Source organism: Cebus imitator, unplaced genomic scaffold (assembly GCF_001604975.1).
Source record: "Cebus imitator isolate Cc_AM_T3 unplaced genomic scaffold, Cebus_imitator-1.0 Scaffold164, whole genome shotgun sequence".
Lineage (NCBI taxonomy): Eukaryota > Metazoa > Chordata > Mammalia > Primates > Cebidae > Cebus > Cebus imitator.
In genome coordinates, this window is record NW_016107479.1 from 4,065,980 (window position 1) to 4,090,098 (window position 24,119).

The window sequence follows — 24,119 nt, forward strand, 5'->3', positions numbered from 1 at the left end:
AAAAAAAAAAAAAAAAGAAAAAGAAAAAAATGCTCAACATTTCTTATGATCAGGGAAACGAAAATCAAAACCACAATGAGATATCCCCTTATCCCAGTTCAAATGGCTACTATCAAAAGACAAAAAGTAACAAAAGCTAGCAAGAATGTAGAGAAAGAACTCTTACATACTGTTGGTGAGAATGTAAATTAGTATAGCTGCCATGGAAAACAGTATGGAGATTCCTCAAAAACTAAAAACACAATTACCATATAATCCAGCAACCCCATTGCTGGATAGATATCACTTTTTTAATACATTAACATTGATCTGTTAAAGTAACCTGTATCTCAGTACTCACATGAATTGATAGCCCACACTGGGAGACAGGGCATCCCAGGGCATCCAGTAGATAATCGTGAGAATTGCCCAGCTCCCATACTCTTGACCTGGTGGCCCATCACTGGCAGCAAGCAAATACATCCAATTGACTCCCAAGCAGTCTGTGCCCAGATCCAAAAATTGTTCCAGGCACCACAACTCCCTTGCTGGAAAGAAAAACATGGCTCCCAAGCCATACTGTCATTGGTGTTGGCCCATGAAAGAAAGGTGCCCAATTCCTGTACCCATGTCAAGAGCCCACTTCCCACTTGCTTCTTAGTTCTGGCTGTAGGGGGTTGTTGCAGCTCAAGATGAGATTGCTAAGTTGGGAGACTCTCCCAAGGTGTGACCACAACCAAATTTGCTGGCAGATTTTTCAAAGTAACCTGTGAATTATCATCAGAAATGGATTCCTTCTATCAGTGCTGGTGTCAGGACTGCATGCAAAACATTGCCTACTGCCACTTCTCTCATTGAATCCCATCACTCACTAAGATTCAGCACTGGGTAAGGTCAAGGATCTCTCCCATGGCCTAAATTGCCTGGCTTCCCACTGGGAATGTACATCACGGAGTCAGTCACTCTCCCTTTCACTCTCTGAAGATGCATTTTTCTGCCATATCAGTGATGTGGGTTGCTGCCCCCTCCCTTTTTCAAAGTATACAAAAATTCTTCCACGTTTTCTGTTTGGCTCCCATGTTCCTTCTTTGATAAGAGTTCACAGTATGAATCTCTATACACTATCTTGCTATTTCCAAGTGGGTGAGGCACATAATGTTTCCAAGCTGCCATCTTGGAAAAAAAAAAAAAAAAGTATAGACATTTTAACAATAGTAATTCTTCCAATCTATGATCATCAGATATTTTCATTCATTTGTGATGTCTTCGAATTCTTATTTGTTTAATGTTTCAAGTATACAAACCATTAACTTTCTTGGTTAAATTTATTCTTAAAGTTATTTTATTTTGTTTGTTATTGAAAATTGGATTGTTTAATTTCCTTTTTGGATAGCTCATTGTTAGTATATATAAATACAAATGATTTTTGTATGTATATTATGTATTCTAAAACTCTACTATTTTATTAGTTCATTTTTATGGTGAGTCTTTAAGATATGCTTCATATAAAATCATGTCATCTGCAAGCAAAAAAAATTATTTCTTCCTTTTTGATTTGAATATCTTTTATTTATTTTTCTTGCCTAACTGTTCTGGTTAGGACTTGCAGGACTATACTGAATAGGAGTAGTGAAAGATTTTTCTCTAATTCAGGAATAAGAGATTCAATAATCTCTTTCAGCATTTCCTCATTAGGTATGATGTTAGCTGTGGGTTTATCATATGTAGCCTTTATCCTGTTGAAGTACATTCATTCCATAAATAAATTATTAAGAGTTTGTATGAGAAAAAAAGTTTGATTTTTCACATGCCTTTTCTGCATCTATTGAGATAATTATGTAACTTTTATCCATTCTGTTAAGTGTGGATAAAATTATATTTATTAATTTGCATATGTTGAACCATCCTTACATCCGAAGGATGTATCCCACTTGGTCATGACACTTGATCCTTTTAATACATAATAAATTCAGTTTGCTAGTATTTTATTAAGAATTTTTGCATCTATGTTGCTTAGAAATATTGGCCTGTAATTTTCTTTGCATGTAGTGTCTTTGGCTTTGTTATCAAGATAATGCAGGCCTTCTAAAATAAGTTTGTCAGTGTTCCCTTCTCTTCAATTTTTAGGAAGAGTTTGAGAAGCATTGGTAATATTTTTTCCACGAGTGTTTGGTGCAGCTATAAAGTTCAAGGCTTTTGTTTGATGGGAGATTTTGTAACTATGATTTAATCCCATTACTTGTAATTGTTCTGATCAGTTTCTATTCCTTCATATCCTTTCTTGGTAGATTGTATGTTTCTAGGTATTTATTCACTTCTTCTTAGCCAATTTGTTGTAGCATACTTACGCAGAGTAATCTTTTATGATCATTTTTGTTTCTGTAGTATAGTTTGTCATGTTTCCTCTTTCATTTCTATTTGTCTTTTTTCTTAGCTAGTCTTGCTAAAGTTTTGTCAATTTTCTTTATTTTTGCTCTGACTTTTATTATTTTCTTTCTCCTAACTTTGGGGTTAGTTTGTTCTTTATTTTCCAGTGTATTGAGCTGTAAAATTCGGTTATTTGAAATCCTTTTTTCTTCTTAATGTAGGTGTATATTGCTTAAAAAAAACTCTCTTATAGATGCTTTTATTGCATTCTGTAAGTTTTGATATATTGTATTTCCATTTTGTCTTAAGATATTTTTTGATATCTCTTTCAATTTCTTCTTTGACCCAGTGGTTGTTCAGAAGTATATTTGTTAATTTTTATATATTTGTAAATTTTCAGGGTTTCTCCTGTTATTGATTTATAGTTTTATAATGTGTGATTAGATTAGATACTTAATAGGATTTTAATCTTCTTAAATTTGTTAAAACTTGTTTTGTGGCCTAATATGATCTGTCCTGGAAAATGTTCTGTGTGTACTTCAAAACAATGTGTATTCTGTGCTGTTGGATAAAATATTCTGTATATGTATATGTCTGCTGGGTCCACTTGGTCTTTAGTGTTATTCAAGTTCTTCTGTTTTCTTTTTGATTTTCTCTCTGGATGACTTGTCATTGCTGAGAGTGAGGTATGAAAGTCCCTTAGTATTACTGTATTGCTGTCTACATTTTCCTTTAATTCTATTAACATTTGTTTTATATATTTAGTTACTCCAATATTGAGTACATATACCTTCATAATTGTTAGGTGCTCCTGAGGAATTGATCTTTTAATCATTATATAATGACCCTCTTTGTGTCTTTGCCTGGTGCCAGAGTCCACTAGGATAGACCTGGAGCCTAGGTCCATGAAGGATAGCACAGCGATGGTCCAAGCCTCAGGCCTGAGTCTGTAGGGGATAGCCTGGCATTGGTGCAGAGCCAATATCAGTGACCATAAATATGGGCTTCTAACTGGATCTGTGGGAGCTGGCCTTGTATTAGGGTCCTTAGGGCTGGGCTTGTTACTAGGACTGTGGGAAAGCCCTGGAGCCTGGATTCTTGGGTTTCAGCCTGGTGTTGGCATGGTTCTGGAGCTTGGGTTTGCAAGGGTCAACCTGAAGCCTAGGTATGTGGATGATGGCTTGAAGTCTGTGCCACAGATACCAGTGTGGTGCCTGAGACTGTAGGGGCTGGCCTGACACTGTGGTGAGCCTGAAGCTTAGGTCCATAAGGGAGGGCCTAGAGACTGGGTTCATGGGCCAGCCTCCTGCTGGGGCAGGACTGGAGCCTGGGTCTGGAGGGCCTGATATATTAATAGTACTGAGTTTCTCTGGAATGGATCTTGTGCTGGGGTATATTGTAAAGTTGGGTGCTCATTTCACTCTCCTTCCCACATAAAGAAAAACATACTTTGGAGATTTCAATGTATTTTTTCTACAATATCTCTTTTCTTGATGCACAATATTGAGGGAAAGGTGATATCAGTAATATGAAACTGTTCTTCCTACCCGCATCAAACTCTCTTTTCTTAGTTTTGTGATTCACTCAGATGCTGTAATCTCTTACCCGATTCCTTAGCCCCTGTAAAGGTACTTTGTCCATGGTTGTTATAACTGATGTTTGTGTGAAGCAACGAATGCTGGAAACTTCCTCTACCATCTTGTTGACATTACTTCCTGATTTTTTTTTGTTTTGTTGTTTTGTTTTTGTGCTCTTTAAAGGCTACACATTCTTCGTTACTGATTTTTCCATTAGAAGAGCTTTGTTTTAGGCTTTAATTAAAATACTTTTTTATCAGTGCTTATTTCTGTTCTTCATAGTCAGTGAAGTATTTTGTTATGTATAACTAGGACAGGTATAAAATATATTTTATTCATGATTATTTTTTTCGATAAGGAAGGGATAAAAATCAAAGGAAAATGTAGAAAATTATTATAATTCATTCACCTTAGTTTCTTGGTTATTAATGTTGTAAACACAGAACTGTCATCACCTTCAGCTCAATCCTGCTTCACCTATCCATGAGGTTCACACTTGTAGTTTGTTAGAAGTAAATAGCGTGAAAGACATTCAGTCTCAATGTGACTGAAACATTGTCACCTCCATCATGAGGAAACTCTTTTCATCTATATTATTTAGATGGATTTTTCCTTCACCTATAATTACCTTTTTTTCATTTTGAGTAAATACTACTTTACCAGACATTTAGTTCTTTCAGAAACCCTGTAAATAAATATAGCATAAATCTAGGTCACATGCCAATATACAACAAAATGATTTTAAATTACATTTCTAATAGATTGGAGTTTCATTTAACACATAGAAAATGTTAGAAGAGGTTATAAGACATATCAGAATTATGAATATTAGCATTCTTACATCTACCGTAGGTGGTTATTTACTTTTATCCCCAGTGCATAAAGAATTAGAGCTTTTATCATGCTTTGCATAGAAAAATAATTTCAATGTTTTTTTCAACATATGCAACAAACTCCTTTTTAAAAGACTAAGAAATAGAAAAATAGAAAAGGTTCTTATCAGCAAAAGTAACACTTGTGCTAAGTTATTCATAAAGCATCAACTACAATAGAACATGTTTTAAATCACCTTACAACCCACCAATCCAGGCTTGTAGTAAGCCAGATCAGAAACTATAAAAAGCAGTCTGACATAGTGTTACTATAATAATGATGACATTAGACAGAGATGAATTTCTTTACCCAGGCTTATTTGTATTTCTCAATATTTTCAGAAAGCTTTACAGAAGGCAATTACAAATAGAGAACCTCTTAGCTGCTGTGTTCTTACTATTATAAACAAAACATAAAATTCTAAGCCCCCCAACCAAATGAATGGATCCATCCTCTAAGCTAAGGGAATTACAAAAGAACCTGAAAAACTAGTTCAGACCATGATGGAAAGAAGGGGTCCTGAGACAAGCCTTAGTATACTCCCTTAGCTTTGGAATTCAGGCATAACTTACTAGCATTAACATCAAACAGAAATCTTAACACTGACCAAACACTATAGCAATAAGATATTAAATTCCAACCTGACTCTGATATAGCATCACATGACAAATACCAGCCCTAGAATAAATCAAAATATTTTACACCAAAATATATTTCTTTATTATATTTTGAAATGGCCCTGCCAAGAGCCATTTGAGCTTCCCTGCCTTTCTGTTCTGTGGGGAAAATTTATATTCTGCAGAGGATCCCCTTGCTTCTCCAGCTTTTTCTGAAGCTGAAGATATTAACTGAGAGTCGAGCACCTTTTAAAAGTCTGAATAGGAAACATGTGCGTCTATTGCCTCCTAACACAGCCACCTGTGGGTCTTCAGCTACATAAGCACCTTAGTCTTTACAACCCCTTTTCTTAATGCAAACTCTTTTCTATTGATTTCATGTGTTTAGATAACTTAACTTTTTCAACCAATTGCCAATCAGAAAATGTTCGAATCCACTTATGACCTGTAAATCCCCATATTGAGTTGTCCTGCCTTTTTAGAAAGAACCAATGTACAGCTCATACATATTAATTGATGTCTGTGTCTCCCTAAAATTTATAAAATCAAGCTGTAACTCAACATCTTGGCTCTCCCAAGGCTATACCATGGGACATGGTCTTCACATTTGGCTCAGAATAAATATTTTCAAATATTGTACAGAGTTAGGCATTTTTCTGTTTTGTTTTGTTTTTGTCCTGTGAAAGGAAAATATCTTGGGCCCCCAAAATCACTAAGCTAAAGGGAAAACTCAAGCTGGGAACTCCTTAAGTCAAATGTACCTCCTATTCAAAGTCATCCTTCTACTGACTGAGATAAATACATGTCTGATTGCCTCATTTGGAAAGGGTAATCAGAAACTCAATGCAACAGGTTGTCTCTCACTTCCTTCTGACCTGAAAGCCCATTCCTCGCTTTGAGTTGTCCTGCCTTTCCAGGGTCATTTTACATATGTTAATTTATGTCTTATGTCTCCTTACAATGTATAAAACCAACCAAAAAAAAAAGGTAAAGAAACAAAGCCAAGCTGTGCTCTGACCACTTTGGGAACATCTCATCAAGACCTGCTGAGACTGTATCACAGGTGTGCATCCTCAATCTTGGCAAAATAAGCTTTCTAAATTAACTACGACCTGTCTCAAATTTTCAGGGTTCACATTTGTAACCACGAAGAGATTCTGAGTGGAGATGCACGTGACCTTTGGCCAATCTTCTATTGGTGCTTGGTACTGGCATGAGCTAACTTTAAGGTTCAAACAAATAGGACAATTTGCTGAGGTCTGAGAGCAGCCCCTGCAGAGAATCCCTCACCTTCCAAAATTAAGTTGAGATCTAACGTTTATTTTGCTGTACAACTCCTCTTGTTTTTGGAGTTTTACTTGATTCTAAAACAAGAAAGGCAAGTTTTTCCCGCTTTCATGATGATGGAAGGCAGAAAACTCCTTTATGAAGTTTGAACTCACTTCCAACAGTGAAGATGAGGCTTTTTGTTTGTTTTGTTTTACTTTTTCTAGGATTGTAGAGAGAATTTTTCAGCCTGAGACCCAACCTTGGGTAAGTAAGTGAACTGGGATTTGTTTTGACTAAAGTTATGGTTAACAACTAGCTGGTCTTAATTTCTCCTTGCCATTAGAGTGTTTAGTGATCATATTGTCAGTTTTATTTTGTTGTTGTTGTTTGCTCCAGTTTTTCTCTTACTGGATTTTACCAACTCTAGCTGACTTGGTCAAATCCGAGTGAGAATTCTGAATTATGAGTAAAACGTCCTTTCTAATTTGGCTAAGATTCCTCACAGCTGTAAAAAAATAAAAATTAAAGGAGACAACAACAACAAAAAAAACTATGTGTTTGGTTTCTGTGTTTGCTTCCTGTCTTAAAAAAATTGTTCTTTCATTTTATTTTTTCCACCTTATACCTTTTTCTCACTTTGCCATTTGCATTACCAAACAGTCTAGAGAAGGGTTTTAATGACTTGAATCCCTTTCAAGAATTCAGAACAAAGGCTCTACTCCCCCTCTTTTGAGTGTTTTGTTTTCTTTGTGGAGCTCAAGAGTTATGGGCAGATTCTTTGCATGACCTCAACTTTTTGGCTTTTGGGGTACCAGAGATGATTTTGCACTGGGAGTGGATTTGACCTTGGCATATGTAATAGCAGATGACAGCTACAAAGTTAGAAGTAGCTGAGCAGTTTACAGAAAGTGGTCTTGGCTGCTTTTCCTTTTTTTTCTCCTAGAAAGTTGTTGTTTAAGAATCCTAATTCTAGTTCACAGATGCATTCTAAGGGTGTTCTCTATTGCTTGTTCTCCCAAAATTAATCGTAATTTGGGTTGTCTGTGCATATTTGCATGAGGAACTGAACTGTTGTTTTCATAGGTTAATGAGTTACTAAGTTTTCTCAGCTTCAAAGAGAAAGGGAATTTGTTCCTCCCATCTGAAAGGTACTCCTTCGTCCCAGGGCCTTGAGGTGTCTAGGAAGTTGAGCCCCAATCAAGTGCAGCAGCTCTGCAGGGAAATCCTCAACAAAAAATAATTTTAAAAATGACTCATCCAGGAAATATATATAAGGGCTGATTACACAGTGTTTGAACCTTCTCAGAGGTCATGACCGCTGGAGAGGGAAACTGAGACACATAAGAGGGTAGAAACAACTCAGAGGTGACACGTTGTGGAGTTTTTCCTACAAGCAACACATACAGATATGCCCCACAAAAACCCTAGGCCACACCTCAATTACTCCTTTTAAGAAAAATAAAAGGAAGGGGGAACAAATAATCTAAGAACAAGGAGCAAACAGGAAGAATGACACCTTTTGAGCACTGTGTAGGTTTTATGGCACCACTACTGGCCAGAGTACAGAGGAAGTAATAACAGTTTTGTGCACATTTACCTTAAGGAAAAAGAGCCCTAACTTTGACCTGCAAACGGTAGGGTTCGTAGGTCCCCTTTTACTCTATTTTCTTTTCTGCCTTCTTTAAATCTGCTGTTACTTTTCTACTGAGATAAAAACCACTGTTTGGGTCTAAGAGGTTGTTTGTTTTTTGCAAGCCAGCAACTTTGTATTTATCTTATGGCTAAAGTACTGAAGTGGAAGCTGAAGAACATTGTGTGTATGTATGTGTGTATGTTATATGTGTGTCTATATATTTGAAGACCTTTATATTCCTATAATTTTATGTTCAGTTGGCAATAAAATCAGTTTTAATTTGTCTAGTTCACCATTTTCTTTGTACCTTATGATGTAAATTTTGCTGATTTTCACCTGAGTTGTTTTCTTTAATATGCAGACTCGGGCTATTTAGCTGACAACTGCTATGGTTAGAAAACATGTTATCAAGAGTTTGCACGTCTAAAATAGGGAAAAAAAAGTCTTAGGAATCTATGAGATGTAATTCTGTTGGCATGCCAAATACATCTATGTATTTATGTGTTGTGTACACAATGTTTCACTACTGAAAATATATAAACAACTCTAATTCTATTAAGAAAATCAAGTGCTTCACTCACTTTATCAAGAAAAAATCAAAGACTAGTCAAATGCTCTTTCAACTTTATATAACTTAAGTAAAGTCTTTAATAAATTAGCTAGCTTTAAATGCCTTCTTTTGAGAAGTGTCTGTTTACATCCTTTGCCCACTTTTTGATGGGGTTGTTTTTTTCTTTTTTTTTTTCCCAATTTATTTTATTGCATTTTAGGTTTTGGGGTACACGTGAAGAACATGCAAAATTGTTGCATAGGTACACACGTGGCAGTGTGATTTGCTGCCTTCCTCCCCATCACCTACATCTGGCATTTCTCCCCTTGCTATCTCTCCCCAGCTCCCCACCCCCCACCGTCCCTCCCCTATTTCCCTCCAACTGACCCCAGTGTGTAGTGCTCCCCTCCCTGTGTCCATGTGTTCTCATTGTTCAAAACCTGCCTATGAGTGAGAACATGCAGTGTTTAATTTATCTGTAGATTCTGGATATTAGCCCTCTGTCTGATAGGTAGATTGAAAAAAATTTTTCCCATTCTGTTGGTTGCTGGTTCACTCTATTGATAGTTTATTTTGCTGTGCAGAAGCTCTTAAGTTTACTTAGATCCCACTTGTCTATGTTGGCTTTTGTTGCCATTGCTTTTGGTGTTTTAGCCATGAAGTTCTTGCCTATGCCCTATGTCCTGAATGGTATTGCCTAGGTTTTCTTCTAGAGTTTTAATGACATTAGGCCTCATGTTTAAAATTTTAATCCATCTAGAGTTAATTTTTATATAAGGTGTAAGGAAGGCATCCAGATTCAACTTTCTGCATATGGCTAGCCAGCTTTCCCAACACCATTTATTAAATAGGGAATCCTTTCCCCATTGCTTGTTTTTGTCATGTTTGCCAAAGATCAGATGGTTGTAGTTGTGTGGTGTTCCTTCTGAGGCCTCTGTTCTGTTCCATTGGTCTATATCTCTGTTTTGGTACTAGTACCATGCTGTTTTGATTATAGTAGCCTTGTAATATAGTTTGAAGTCAGATAGTGTGATGCCTCCAGCTTTGTTTATTTTTTGTTATTTTTTTGTTTTGGTTTGGTTTGCTTAGGATTTAAAATTATTGGTAATATTAGAAATATCTTAAAAATTGTCAGAAAGCATTTTTGCTTGAATTTATTCATCAAGCAATTTTATACTTATTCCTGCCAAATACTATAAGTTGTCAAAATTTGCCATAGGGTTTGCAAAACTATAAACCCAGCCTCAACAAAATTATCTTTACTTGTGTGTTTTTAAATAAATAACACATTAATTTGATTTAATGAAACTAGCCAGATCTTGAATTTAGTAAGATTACCGTAACTTCTATACCTGTGGCTTTAGGCAGTCTAGTCCAGAGGCAATAATAGGTTTGTTTTGGGAAAGAACTGTCATTGTCTTTGTTTTAAAACTAAACTATAAGCTGCATTCCTCCCAAAGTTTCACTACTGAAAATATATAAGAATTCTAATTAATTGTCTTAAGAAAATAAAAGTGCTATGCTAGGAATAAACAAAGACAGGTTGGAAGTTAAAAGGAAAATGGAATCAGTTAGGTCAACTCTTTTTCACTGTCTCAGTTATCATTTTGCAGTGGTGGTTCCATAACTTTAAATGATATCTATTGCAGTTTTTATAAATAATCTAGGTAAAGAATTAAAATAGTTGGGTAAATATAATAGAATAAATATTAATAGACAAACTTGTCATAATATAGAATATAAAGTTAAATTAAATAATAGTTATGCCATTATTTGAGTATTTTTCAATAAAAATATATTGTAGGAAAATATTTTTGCTAAAATAAAATTGTGTCTCTTTTTAGAAAAGATAAACAAGTTTAATTAAAAGCTTGTTTAAAGCTTAAGTATAAAACAAGGTAAAGGAGCCAGGAAATAAGAGAAATGTAAAGAAAGTTATAAAAATAAAAAGGTTTTTGTGCTAATAAAGGTTAAAGAGAAATAATTTTATATGAGAAAGAATCATGTATGGTAAATTTAGTCCTAAAATGAGATGACTGATTCTTTAAGAAAGAAAGATTTGCATGAAAAACAAGAAAGTTCGAGCATGTCGTGAATAGCCTGTATAAAAGGATTCATTTTTTAATTAGAAAACTTTTTATATGATCAAGTTATTTATATTTAAAGGGGACTTATAAACTCTTATACACAAAATTTTTGGTTAAAACAATAAAATTTTCTCAAGGGATTGATTTACTCTTAATAAATTACAAGAGATTTTAATTTTTTAACCCAAAGTTCAACTTTTACTGCATCTTACTCTTTTTTGACTTTCTCTCCACTTTTAAAAGCCATGATTTCTTAACATTCTATAGGAAATGTTTTCTTCCAACATAATATTCTGTGCACTGCTGAAGGTCTNTTTTTTTTTTTTTTTTTTTTGCCCTTTAGTAAGTGTCCTAACAGATTTTATGTTTGATCTAAATTATTCCTACGTTATTATTATTGTTTGTTTTTCTTAGAAAAAATGAGATTTAATTTTTTAAATTAAGGTTGTTACATCCCTGTATCTTGCTGTACATGCTTTTAAAGTCCTTGTGACATTGAGTTACAGAGCTTTGATTTCTGGGTCTAAAAAGGATACCAAGTCCTACTAAATCTTAAACACTGGCAGCAATTAAAGCCTCATCTTCAGGCCCCATAGTAGACATCAATCAAAATAAACTGCATTCCTGAGACACAGGGTCAGAAATTAAAGCTATTCAACTCTTCAAAGCCCAAAGACTATTGTGGAAGAGGTGGGTGCATGAGATTGTAAGGGCTAATTTAGAAAGATAAATAAGTTCAGTTTCTCTCTAAATTAAGTATTAATGTCAAAAGCACACTGACGAAAGATCAGCATGTGGGCCCACATATCAGCATAACAAGGTTTTCTTTTTTTCTTTTCTTTTCTTTTCTTTTTTTTTTTTGAAATGGAGCATCACTCTTGTTGCCCATTCTGGAGTGCAATGGCATGATCTTGGCTCATTGCAACCTCTGCCTCCCTGTTTTAAGCATTTCTCCTGCCTCAGCCTACTGAGTAGCTTGGATTACAGGCATGTGCCACCACAACTGGCTAATTTGTGTGTTTTTAGTAGAGACAGGGTGTCTCCATGTTGGTCAGGCTGGTCTCGAACTCCTGACCTCAGGTGATCTGCCCACCTTGGCCTCCCAAAGTGCTGAGATTACAGGCATGATCCACTGTGCCCAGCCAACAAGCTTTTCTTGAAGCATTAACTTACTCCTTAATAAAGGGTATGAAGTTTATAAAAGGCTTATATCTTGTGTTAAAATTACAATTAAAGTAATATCTTACTTTAAAGTAAAGTTATATCTTGTGTTAAAATTACAATTTTATAGATAGCTTATACAAATTTGAAACACAAATTTAATTGGCTTTAGAGTGTTTTTATTAAGGCTTATTGTTTGAAAAATTATATCGCCTCTCTCAAAGAATGAAGGTTTTTGCCTTTTTTTGAAATCCTTGAGTTATCACTTTAAATGAATGAATAATTTTACAATGATCTGTGATTCTATTTTGTGATATCAAGTGTTTTAAAGTTTTGATATTTGACAAACTTTCCAAAATCAAATTATAAATTACCTATTGTTCTGACCTAATTAATTTGGTAAGATATTAGATTCACTAAAGTCCAAAAATGACATAATTTGGCTTATGGGGTACAAAAATTATACAGGAAGCATTGCCATGTATGGCATGGTGTTTGTTTTTCTTTGGGCTGTATTTGTATAAATATGTTATTGGTATATGTACCAAAATTAAGAGAAACTCCTATAATTCTGATATGACTTAGTGTACTTGATGTACATTATCAGTAATAATCGTAATTGTTATGGTAAAATTATTGTATGCCACAGAGGTAACATTTCTTTTTCAGTTTTTTTTTTTTTTTTTTTTTTTTTTTTTTTTTTTTTTTTTTTTTACTATAGCTTCCCTAAAACTTATTGTCATCCAAAGATGACAACTGTTCTGTTGTCTTGGTCCCCTTAAAAGGTGGTTTTATAATAAACTATAAAACTCTTAACGGATGCTCTTGAAAGCAGGTTTCTGCAAACTTTTGAGATTGTCACATGAAAATAGAGGAAAAACTTTCAGGGCTCAGGGAGAGCTAAGACGTTCATGAATATTAAGCAGAACAGAAATTAACTATATGGACTGAAATAATATTTTTAAAATTTTCTTAAATCATTGCCCATCTTTTGTTTTTCAATCTTGAAACGTTTCTAGTTATTGACAGCTTTTTACAATTTAGTGTACTCCTATGCACAAAATTTGGAGCATATTTATTTCTCTCTACCTGATTTCTCCAGAATTTGGAAACTGTTTGTCAGTATTCTTAACTTACGGCAATATAGTTATTTGCACAAGTGCAGTAAGAATCTGTTTTCATTTTTTAACAGGACACAATTGGAGAAAATGGTTATTTTACCAAGGCTTTGACTGGAATGGCGTGCTTTCCTTTAAGAAATCAAACTTAACAAATGGAGTCAATAAATGCTGTAGGGAAAACTGGCCTCATAGTTTACGTAGTCTCTGTAAAGTGTTTCTGACCTGTGTTAAGTAAAAAACTTTCTAACAGGTCTAGGAACCCAAGGTTTGTCTTGGAACCTCAAGAAAAGAGAAAATTGACTTACCTCATATATACTTGATAGCACAAACTGATGGCTGGGTTCAGCATTTAAAAAGTCTTATTTCATATTTCTTTTATGGCACACAGTTTCATCAAAGCCAATTTTATATAGCTGATGTGAAAAATAATTATTCTTGCCATACTTTGTACAAATAATCTGGCCAAGTTTAATAAAGAAAATTGGTCATAACATGATTGTCTTTAATAAAAATGGGAAACTGGCAAGCCAAAAATTATGTTTCAAAAACTAGAGTACACCTGTTGTTAGATTCTAGCCTGGCCTAATGTTTTCAAGTTTAATTATTTTCTATAGTTTGTACTGAATTATAATTTTTATGTATGGCTACAAGTCTCCAAAATATTTCTTTTCTGCTTTATTTTCTTTTTCCATTGTTTTACGTAAGTTGAAATTATTGAAAAATAAACTATGCTTTCATAAAGCCCTAAGAACTGAAATTAGATAACTTAAACTTCAGAAGAAAATAAAAAGCAATGTATTTACCACATAAGTCACTTTCATACCTTCCTACTGATATGTGGACTGCTGAATAATGTAGCCTATATTAATTTTCCAGAATTTTTCTTTGTTGTAATTTTTGTTGTTCTCCCTTCCTCCCACTATTATCTCTTCAGAGGATGTGAGACTTCACAACCTGCTAAAAATGAGCTTTCCAAATAACTCAAGACCTACCTATATAGGAATAAATCATCCTAGCCGTGAAAGATTATATGAAACCTGGAACCAAAGACTCATTTTTTTTTCTAAAATGCTTTCTTGAAAATATTTTTAAAAACGAAAGGGGGGAAATGTGAAAGAAAGTATCTTGGGATCCCAAAATCACTAAGCTAAAGGGAAAAGTCAAGCTAGGAACTGCTTAGGGCAAACCTGCCTCCTATTCTATTCAAAGTCATCCCTCTGCATTTTAAGATAAATACATGTCTTATTTCCTCTTTGGAAAGGCTAATCAGAAACTCAAAAGGAAGAACATGGTTTAGAGAATGACAAAAGTTAAGCTGTCTCTTGGTCAATGCAAAATTTAGAGATTCTGTCAGACATGTCAAACACCAGGAATAAAAGTGTAGGGATCATTATTCAGAATCAGTTTTAATAAGATTTCCTGGTAGATTTGGGTTTAGAAACTAATTAACATTCACCTAAAAGATCAAGGACATTTCCCTTTAGCCCAAAGCACTATGGGTTCAATTATAGTATTATCATATATAAAAGGTGGCTCATTTCTTTGTGGATCGACATTTATCATGAAAACAAAAAATATTTAAAAGATCATTGATACAATATCAAGTGTTTATAGTTGACAGTTCTAGACTATTTTTATGCTTTAAAGAAAAAATATTTTTGCATCTAACTTAGCCCAAGATCTACAATTATCTAAAGTCCTCAAAATATATTTTTTCTGTACTTTGCAATATTCACTAAAAGTTTGAAAGCTCTCATTATCTGTTTCTAATTATTTAAAGTAATTTTTGGTGATAATTTACAACTTACGTTACATAGTACATTTTTCAAGAAAGTAATTATGCAACTAATAATTATTCTTTATATCAAATAAAATTTTATTACAAAATGATGTGTTTCTTCTAGTAGCTAAAAGCATATATAATGATAAAATAGAGGTAATCTTTTGCTAAAACCTCAAAATAATCTCCGTAGTTAAAATAATTCTTAGAATGATTGAATACATTTACTATTTTTTCTTGTGTAGAATATATAAAATAAAAATATGCAGCCTGACTACCATGTCCACAGGCCAAGATTTTGAAATATTTGATCACTTCTAGGCTGTTGGGTTAGCATCTGACCGATGGCAACCTTAAAGCATATGTTTGCTATGGTTCTTTTATACAAACCTATTTGATTGGAAAGTCCCTAGAACTGACATACTCAATAGAAAAATAAAAACAGATAGAAATCAGAACAGTATATTCTATGTTGTACAATATACCTCTTGCATTTATTCCTTCTATAATTAACAACAGCATATTATATTCTTGAAAATTGTTAAGAGAGCAAATTTTAAGGGTTCCTACTACGAAGTATGGTAGGTAATGCATATATTAAGGATATGAGGTAATGTATATGTTAATTTGCTTAGTGGTGTCATTATACAATGTATATATATTACAAAGCATTATGTATACAATAAATATATATGCTTTTTATTTTTCAATTAACAAATATATATTTCTGAAAGAAGAGTGTTTTAATTTTGTGTGTGTGGATATGGTGATCAACTGAAAGGGGCTATGAGGTAACTTTCCAAAGTGATGGAAATGATCTACATCTTGATTGTAGTGGTGGCTGTGAAGCAAGAAATTTTCCTGACCCCTTCATGGGTGGAAACTAGAGTGCACATATGCTGGCAGGGACAAACTCCACTCACTCAAACCTGCTGTGCTCAACCTCTTGTGGGAGGTGAGTGGGTGCAGGAGCTGAAGCCAGCGCTTTTGGTCACTGGCAGGAATAAAGTCTTTACTGACTCGTGGCAGCATCTAGGGGTGTGCCCATAACCTCTGAAGCCCCAGAAGGAGTGTTTCAGTCAGTGCTCTTTTACCTTTGCCATCCATGATGGTTTAAGTGTTAACAGCTTAGTGGAGAGTCAGAGTGATAGGCTTTTGCACTGACACCTAAGTTTTTGTCCAGCATCCAGGAGGAATGAAGTTGCATGAACAAATTGGAGATGATAAATGAAGAGGATTTTATTGTCTATAAAAGTGGCTCTCAGTGTGAAGAGGAGCTGAAAAGGGAATGAAGTAGGAAGGAAATTGTCCCTGAGGTTCCGGCTTGCGATGGCTGGACTCCTCTCCGAGGCTATGCTGCCAAGCTGTCCTTCTGAAGTCAAGCTACTTCTCTCCAATGACTGACCACAATCTCTGACATCCAGCTTCTTTTCATCTCTGCACGTTGAGCCTGGAGTTTTTATGGGCACAGGATGGGGGGCAAGGTGGACCAGGGCTGGTTTTGGAAAAGGCAACATTTGAGTGGGAAAACAGGGATATATGTCCTCACTTTGGGCCGCAGTTCCAGGCTTGAAAGTGGGGTCCTCAGTTGGGGACCTACCCTCTTCTGCCCAGAATTTCCCTTCCTCCTGACTCTATCATTTATATGGTTATATATATATTTATTAAAACTAATAAAATTTCTATTCTATGAAAGTTTTACCTTTAAAGTCACAAAACGTCAGAAAATATCAAAAATTACCATCATATCTAGTATATGAAATGTTATTAAATTTATTTTATCTCTTTAAAAACATGTAATTTATATTTTCAGCAAAAAGCAAATTTACTTTCAGTGTAAAATACATATTCCTGGATTAATTTCAATTTTAATTCTAGAACCAATTGCTAGGAAGATAATTTAAAATAAATCCAGTATCTCATTATTCAAATAAATATAAACTATTTATTTATTTAACAGAGATAAGATCTCTCTGTTACTCAGGCTATACTGCACTGGTGAGATCTCAGGTCACTGCAGCCTTGACCTCCCAGGCTCAAGCAATTCTATCACATCAGCCTCCTAAGTTCTGAGACTACAGGTGTGCATCACCACATCCAGCTAATTTTGCTTATGTTTTTAGAGCTGGAATCTCATTATGTTGCCCAGGTTGTTCTCAAACTCCTAGGCTCAAGCAGTTGGCTAACCTTGGCCTCCCAAAGAGCTGAGATTTAGACATGAGCCACCACTTCTGACCTAAATACTTATTTTTATCATAATCAATAATCAACAAACTTTCTTAAATTTCAGGTTCTGTGTGCCAGACTCTGTTCCTGGTACTTCACATTAATTTTTTTTTCTGTAACAACTATGTGAGGTAAATATGTTTTTTCTTTTCTTTTTTCAGATTACTTGTTTCTTTTTTTTAATTTTTTTTTAGGTTTTTGGGGTATATGTGAAGGACATGCAAGATTGTTGCATAGGTACACACATGGCAGTGTGATTTGCTGCCTTCCTCCCCTTCACCTATATCTGGCATTTCTCCCCGTGCTATCTCTTCCCAACTTCCCACCCCCCTGCTGTCCCTTCCCTGTTTCCCCCCAACAGAACCCAGTGTGTAGTGCTCCCCTCCCTGTGTCCATGTGTTCTCATTGTTCAACACCCACCTATGAGTGAGTACATGCGGTGTTTGATTTTCTGTTCTTGTGTCAGTTTGCTGAGAATGATGGTTTCCAGGTTCATCCCTGTCCCTACAAAGGACACAAACTCATCATTTTTGATGGCTGCATAATATTCCATGGTGTATATATGGCATATTTTCCCTGTCCAGTCTATCATTGATGGGCATTTGGGTTGGTTCCAGGTCTTTGCTATTGTAAATAGTGCTGCAATGAACATTTGTGTTCATGTGTCCTTATAATAGAACAATTCATAATCCTTTGGATATATACCCAGTAATGGGATTGCTGGGTCAAATGGAATTTCTATGTCTAGGTCCATGAGGAATCGCCACACTGGCTTCCACAATGGGTGAAGTAATTTACACTCCCACCAACAGTGAAAAAGTGTTCCTAGTTTTCCACATCCTCTACAGCGTCTGTTGTCTCCAAATTTTTTAATGATCGGCGTTCGAACTGGCGTGAGATGATATTTCAATGCAGTTTTGATTTGCATTTCTCTAATGACTAGTGATGATGACCATTTTTTCATGTGTTTGTTGGCCTCATGTATGTCTTCTTTTGTAAAGCGTCTGTTCATAACCTTCACCCACTTCTGAATGGGCTTGCTTGTTTTTTTGTTGTAGATCTGTTTTAGTTCTTTGTAAATTTTGGTTATCAGCCCTTTGTCAGATGGGTAGACTGCAAAAATTTTTTCCCGTTCTGTTGGTTGCCGATTCACTCTAATGACTGTTTCTTTTGCTGTGCAGAAGCTGTGGAGTTTGATTAGGTCCCATATGTCTATTTTGGCTTTTGTTGCCAATGCTTTTGGTGTTTTGGTCATGAAGTCCTTGCCTACACCTATGTCCTAAATGGTTTTGCCTAGAGTTTCTTCTAGGGTTTTTATGGTGTTAGGTCTTATGTTTAAGTCTTTAATCCATCTGGAGTTAATTTTAGTGTAAGGTGTCAGGAAGGGATCCAGTTTCTGCTTTCTGCCCATGGCTAGCCTGCTTTCCCAAGACCATTTATTAAATAGGGAGTCTTTTCCCCATTGCTTGTTTTTGTCAGGTTTGTCAAAGATCGGATGGTTGTAGATATGTTGTGTTGCCTCCGAGGCCTCTGTTCTGTTCCATTGGTCTATATGTCTGTTTTGGTACCAGTACCATGCTGTTTTGATTACTGTAGCCTTGTAGTATAGTTTGAAGTCTGGTATTATGATGCCTCTCGCTTTGTTCTTTTTGCTTAGAATTGACTTGGCTATGCGGGCTCTCTTTTGGTTCCATATGAAGTTTAAGGTGGTTTTTTCCAGTTCTTTGAAGAAGGTCATTGGTAGCTTGATGGGGATAGCATTGAATCTGTAAATTACTTTGGGCAGTATGGCCATTTTCACGATATTGATTCTTCCTAACCATGAACATGGAATATTTCTCCATCTGTTTGTGTCCTCTCTTATTTCGTTGAGCAGTGGCTTGCAGTTCTACTTGAAGTCCTGAGGTAAATATTTTTTAAAAAACTTTATAGAGGAAAAAACAAAGTTTCAATCATTGAATAATTTATGAATACAGACCTCTTATATAATAGTGCCAATATTGATTTAATATATTTACTTATTTGTTTATCAAAGTTATTGTATTTCCCACTACATGTTTTCAAGTGTCTAATGATAATTTATCAATTTATTTTGAGAAATTAGGTATATGTATCATATATTTATGCCATATTGGCCTGTTACTTTTCTTTCCACTTATTTACTGCATTAGAAATTATTTTGAAAGCACGTAATGGTCATACAGCCTGACTCCAGAGTATTATCAACTTAGATGTAAGTTATGTATCTTCCAGATATCTAGGATTTGCTATGCTACCTCTTTTTCCTGACAGGGTATAGAATACACTTTAAATAGTTAGAGGAGGATTTATAATGAGCTATGTTCTGACTTTTATTCAAAGATACCTTTTTATACAAAGGTCTGTATCTGATTTGATACAGACCTTTGTAGAAAATAGTCATTTTGTTATAAAATAGTACAAAGCCATAGGTAAAACACAAACTGTCAAAGACTTACCCTGAAGTTTTGTGATCCCCTTCATACATTCAGAGTATCTAGCTAATTGGATCTTCCTTTGTATTTTTCAACAAAATAATAAAAAGTAAGTTATCTTAGTCAATTTGTGCAGCTATACAAAATATCATAGACTAGGTAATCTATAAAGAGCAAAAATGTATCTCTCATAGTTTTGAAGGCTGGGAAATCAAGGTACCAGGAGGTTTGTTGTTTCATAAGGGCTCAGTCTCTGATTCCAAGATGGTGCCTCAAATGTAGCATCCTCTGGAGGAAGGAACACTTTTTCTTCACATGGCAGAAGGGGAAAGTCAGAAGGAGAATGCTGTGGCCTAAATGTGTCCCCTCTGAGCATGTAATTCTCACCAGATGACTCAATCTGCCAATGCCTTGATCTTGAATTTCCTAGCCTTCAGAACTGTGAGAAAATAGATTTCTATACTTGGTAAATTACCAGTGTGTGGTACAAAATGGATATAGACATAAGTGTTCTATGCTTTTGAAAACTTGACTTTGCTATACACATGGAGGAAATTTGATATTGTTACTGTGTGTGAGCTAGACAGTATAGTAACCTGAAAGGTGCAAATTGATTATGAATAGGTTTGACAACTAAACTCAATATTTTTCTGCAAGCTTCTGGGTATAGTGACATTAGCAAGCCAGGAAGAGGTGAGCAAGAACCAAATGATACTTGCAAACAAATTGTTAACTCACTTCTGATAAATAAATAGTTTTGACTTGACTATAAGGTAAGGACAGCCATCTTCCAATGCCAAAGTCAATAATGTGTTCAAAATTATTTTGTTATACCATCATCTAACTAATAATAGTATATTTCATTATTTCTCAAGATAAATTTTTTGTGTCTTGCATGGTTCTAAGTTCATACAATGTGCTCAATAGTTGTGATGGTTAATATTAAGTGTCAACTTGATTGGAATGAAGGATTAAAAGAATTGTTCCTAGGTGTATTTGTGAGGGTATTGCCAAAGGAGATTAGCATATGAGTCAGTAGACAGGGAGAAGCAGACCCACCCTCAATGTGGGTGGGCACCATCTAATCAGCTGCCAATGCTGCTAGAATGAAGCAGGCAGAAGAAAGTGATATGACCAAACTAGCAGAGTCTTCTGGGCTTCATCTTTCTTCTATGCTGGATGCTTCCTGCCCTCCCACATCAGACTCCAAGTTCTTCAGATTTTGGACTCTTGAACTTACACCAGTAATTTGACAAGTGCTCTCTGGCCTTTGGCTACAGACTGAAAGCTACACTATTGGTTTCTTTACTTTTCAGGTTTTGAGACTCGAACCTGGCTTCCTTGCTCCTCAGTTTGCAGATGGCCTATTGTAGGACTTCACCTTGAGATGGGGTGAGTCAATATTCCTCAATAAACTCCGCTTTGTATATACATCTAACCTATTAGTTCAGTTTCTCTAGGGAAACCTGACTAATACAGTTGTTTATCTGAAGTTTATGTATGTATGTGATTTTAGGGAGCCTCCATTTAATCTATATTAACTAACATTGATGTGGCATTATAATAAGCCAATTATGTTTTATTCTAGTTTTGCAGTTTTATTTTTAAATTTAATCCTCAAAATATTAATGTTATGAGGTAGTTACAGCCAAATACTTCCAAGGAAAAGAAATAAACATACATAACTATTTTCAAGTTTACATAGCTACAAAGTGTCAGGCCATGATTCAAACTTAGAAATTATGAATCTAGAGCCTGACATCTCAGTTACTCTCCTACTTTAAGTATGAGAACCTTGCTCTCATTACAAGATGGTAATACAGAAAAGTTGTCCCCAGGTCCTTGTAACCACACATTACACATGTAATGTTTAGAGACACCATGAAAAGGGAGCAAGTATAAGCCCATCAAAGTTATAGGAAGAGGTGGAATGGGGATTGTGATAGTATCTTAGTCATGAAATCATCATATAGTAAAAACTTTTTAATATGAATTAAATGCTATTTAGGCATCAAGCTTTGTTTGAAGTTATTGACATGTCTTAATTTAATATGCAAAACAACCTTATAAAATCAGCTGCAATACTCTCCTTAGGTTATAGATGAGAAAGTCAACACACAGTGAAATTAAATACCCTGTACATAAATAGAAAGGGATAGTGGGATGTATGCTGAGCAGAACGAACTTAGCTGAATCCTTCCTGACATTTTAGTTGGCTTTGAATGGTTTGGAAGAATGAGATCTCTGCCTGTGCCTTTGAGAATTTTTTCTTGAAATTAAGTCTATATGCTATTGCCATTGTCCCCTACAAGATTTCTATATAACATTAATTTTAGATTTGAGCTACAATAATACTGGGAAGGTTGAGAACATTTACTTTTGAATCAAGTAAGAATTAGTTTTTTTGAAAATCTCATTTTTTACTCTACTTGAATTGCCTTTCGAATACCCTTTAGTCAGTTAGAAAGGCAGGATAGAAAGGAGTTAAAATCCCAGATGCGAATACCAGATGATCTGGGTTTCAAATCCCAGCTCTGCCACTTACTAATTGCATTACTTTGGGCACATTTCTTTAATACCATAGAGAGAATTAAAATCAAACAATAACATTGTATTTGTAAAACCTATAAAGCAGCACCTGCCAAACAGTAAATGCCATAAAAGTTTCACTGTGTTAATCTAAGTGTATATTTTTCTCAACTATGCAGTGGTGATAATATATAAAATCTATCTCAAGGGTCATTATGAGGCTAAGTAAGATCACCTAATTTGTTTTCTCTGATGCAGTAGCTATGAGTCATGTGTGGCTATTGTGCACGTGAAATGTGACTAGTGCAATTGAAGAACTAGATTTTTTAAATTGAGGTAAATGAAATTATCCAAGACTTTCTTAAAAAATGTGACAGAAACTCAGATTAAGCTCATCATGACTGGGAAACAGAAAAGAAAATATCATGGGGATGATTATGCCAGACATGTAGAGGCAGGGAAGGGAAGAGTATATCTGATGAACTCTAGGGGATAGAAAACATACATACTAAAGTAAGAAGATTGAAAAATGAGTCTAGGCTGCCATCGCCAACTGTTTTTTGAATTTTGTACAATAGTGATAATGAACAACAAGGCTAAAAATCATTCTTTTCATTGCACACCCAGCTTCCCTTTTGCATAAAACATACAACATTTGTAAAATGGTTAGCTTGAGTTGGAGCTGTAACTGGTAGTCCTGAATTAAGGTAAAACCAATTCTTCAATGTGAATTTAAATCCATGGCTTTGAAAACCAGCATTATAAGTAAGCAGCTAACTGTTGGTGGGTTAAAATGAAAATAATGTCCCACCCAAAATTTAATACTATTTTGAAAATGAAGTGGCAATTTGTAAACAATTGTATGTGATACCCTGGAGTGAAAAAAAAAAAAAAGATTTAATTGAAGTTAGGAATACTGTTGAGTATATAATGTGAGAAGGCCACAATGACAGGCACTGTATGGTGGGCAAACGAAAGTACTCAGGTGGACATATATTATTTCATTTTTCCAGAGCAGTAGTCTCATTATTCTGGTATATTCTCTGTCTAATCATGTGGCTTTGGTGGAGAATTGCCCTCCATGATACATTTCTAACAATACTCATAATACATCCTCTGTACTTGAAGGCTATAGTCCACTTACCTAATAGACTGGTCTAGGGGTCAGCAAATAACCCCAACAGGGCTAATCAGAGTCTTTTGCAGAAATTTAAATTTGGCTTTGAAGATGAAAAATGCTGGCTTCACCTGAACATAGCTGTTAGACATGACAAATGGTAATGGCAGTGTCACACAATCATATAGGGGAGTCAAACATGTACACACAGCTTTAATGTATGTGATTTATAATGCTGACTATATTTGCATTGCAGGTATTTGTTGGTTTTCTCAATGTCTATTCTTCATATGACTATACATTGTTATTACTCTGGTATCACCACCCCTTCACAACCCTGTATGCCAAATGTCTACTCTTTTTAGAGTTGATTTCACTCTAATATGGAAGGAAAGAAACTAGGTCTGAGAGACATCACATTTTATTTTCTGCTGATGTGATCCATTTAGAGATAGGCATATGAAGCAACTCATGAAGCAGAGAGAGGCTTTTTGTTTGTTTGTTTGGGCTCTTGGGAGGAATCAAAAATTGTTTCTGCCTGTCTTAGGCTTTACAATGTAAGGCTGGATTTTTTGTAACCAACGTGTCACTGTAAGAAAAACATTTATAATTTTTACGGACTTCCATTTAGAACCTAAAAATGAAACCAAGTTTGTAGAAGGCAGACACCAGAAATGTACAGGAAACGAGCCTGAACAAGTCCTTAATATGTGTTCATGGGTAAAATTGAATATACCCATGAATTTTCAGGTTCCTAAGCTAGTGAGAGCCAGCTCTCTT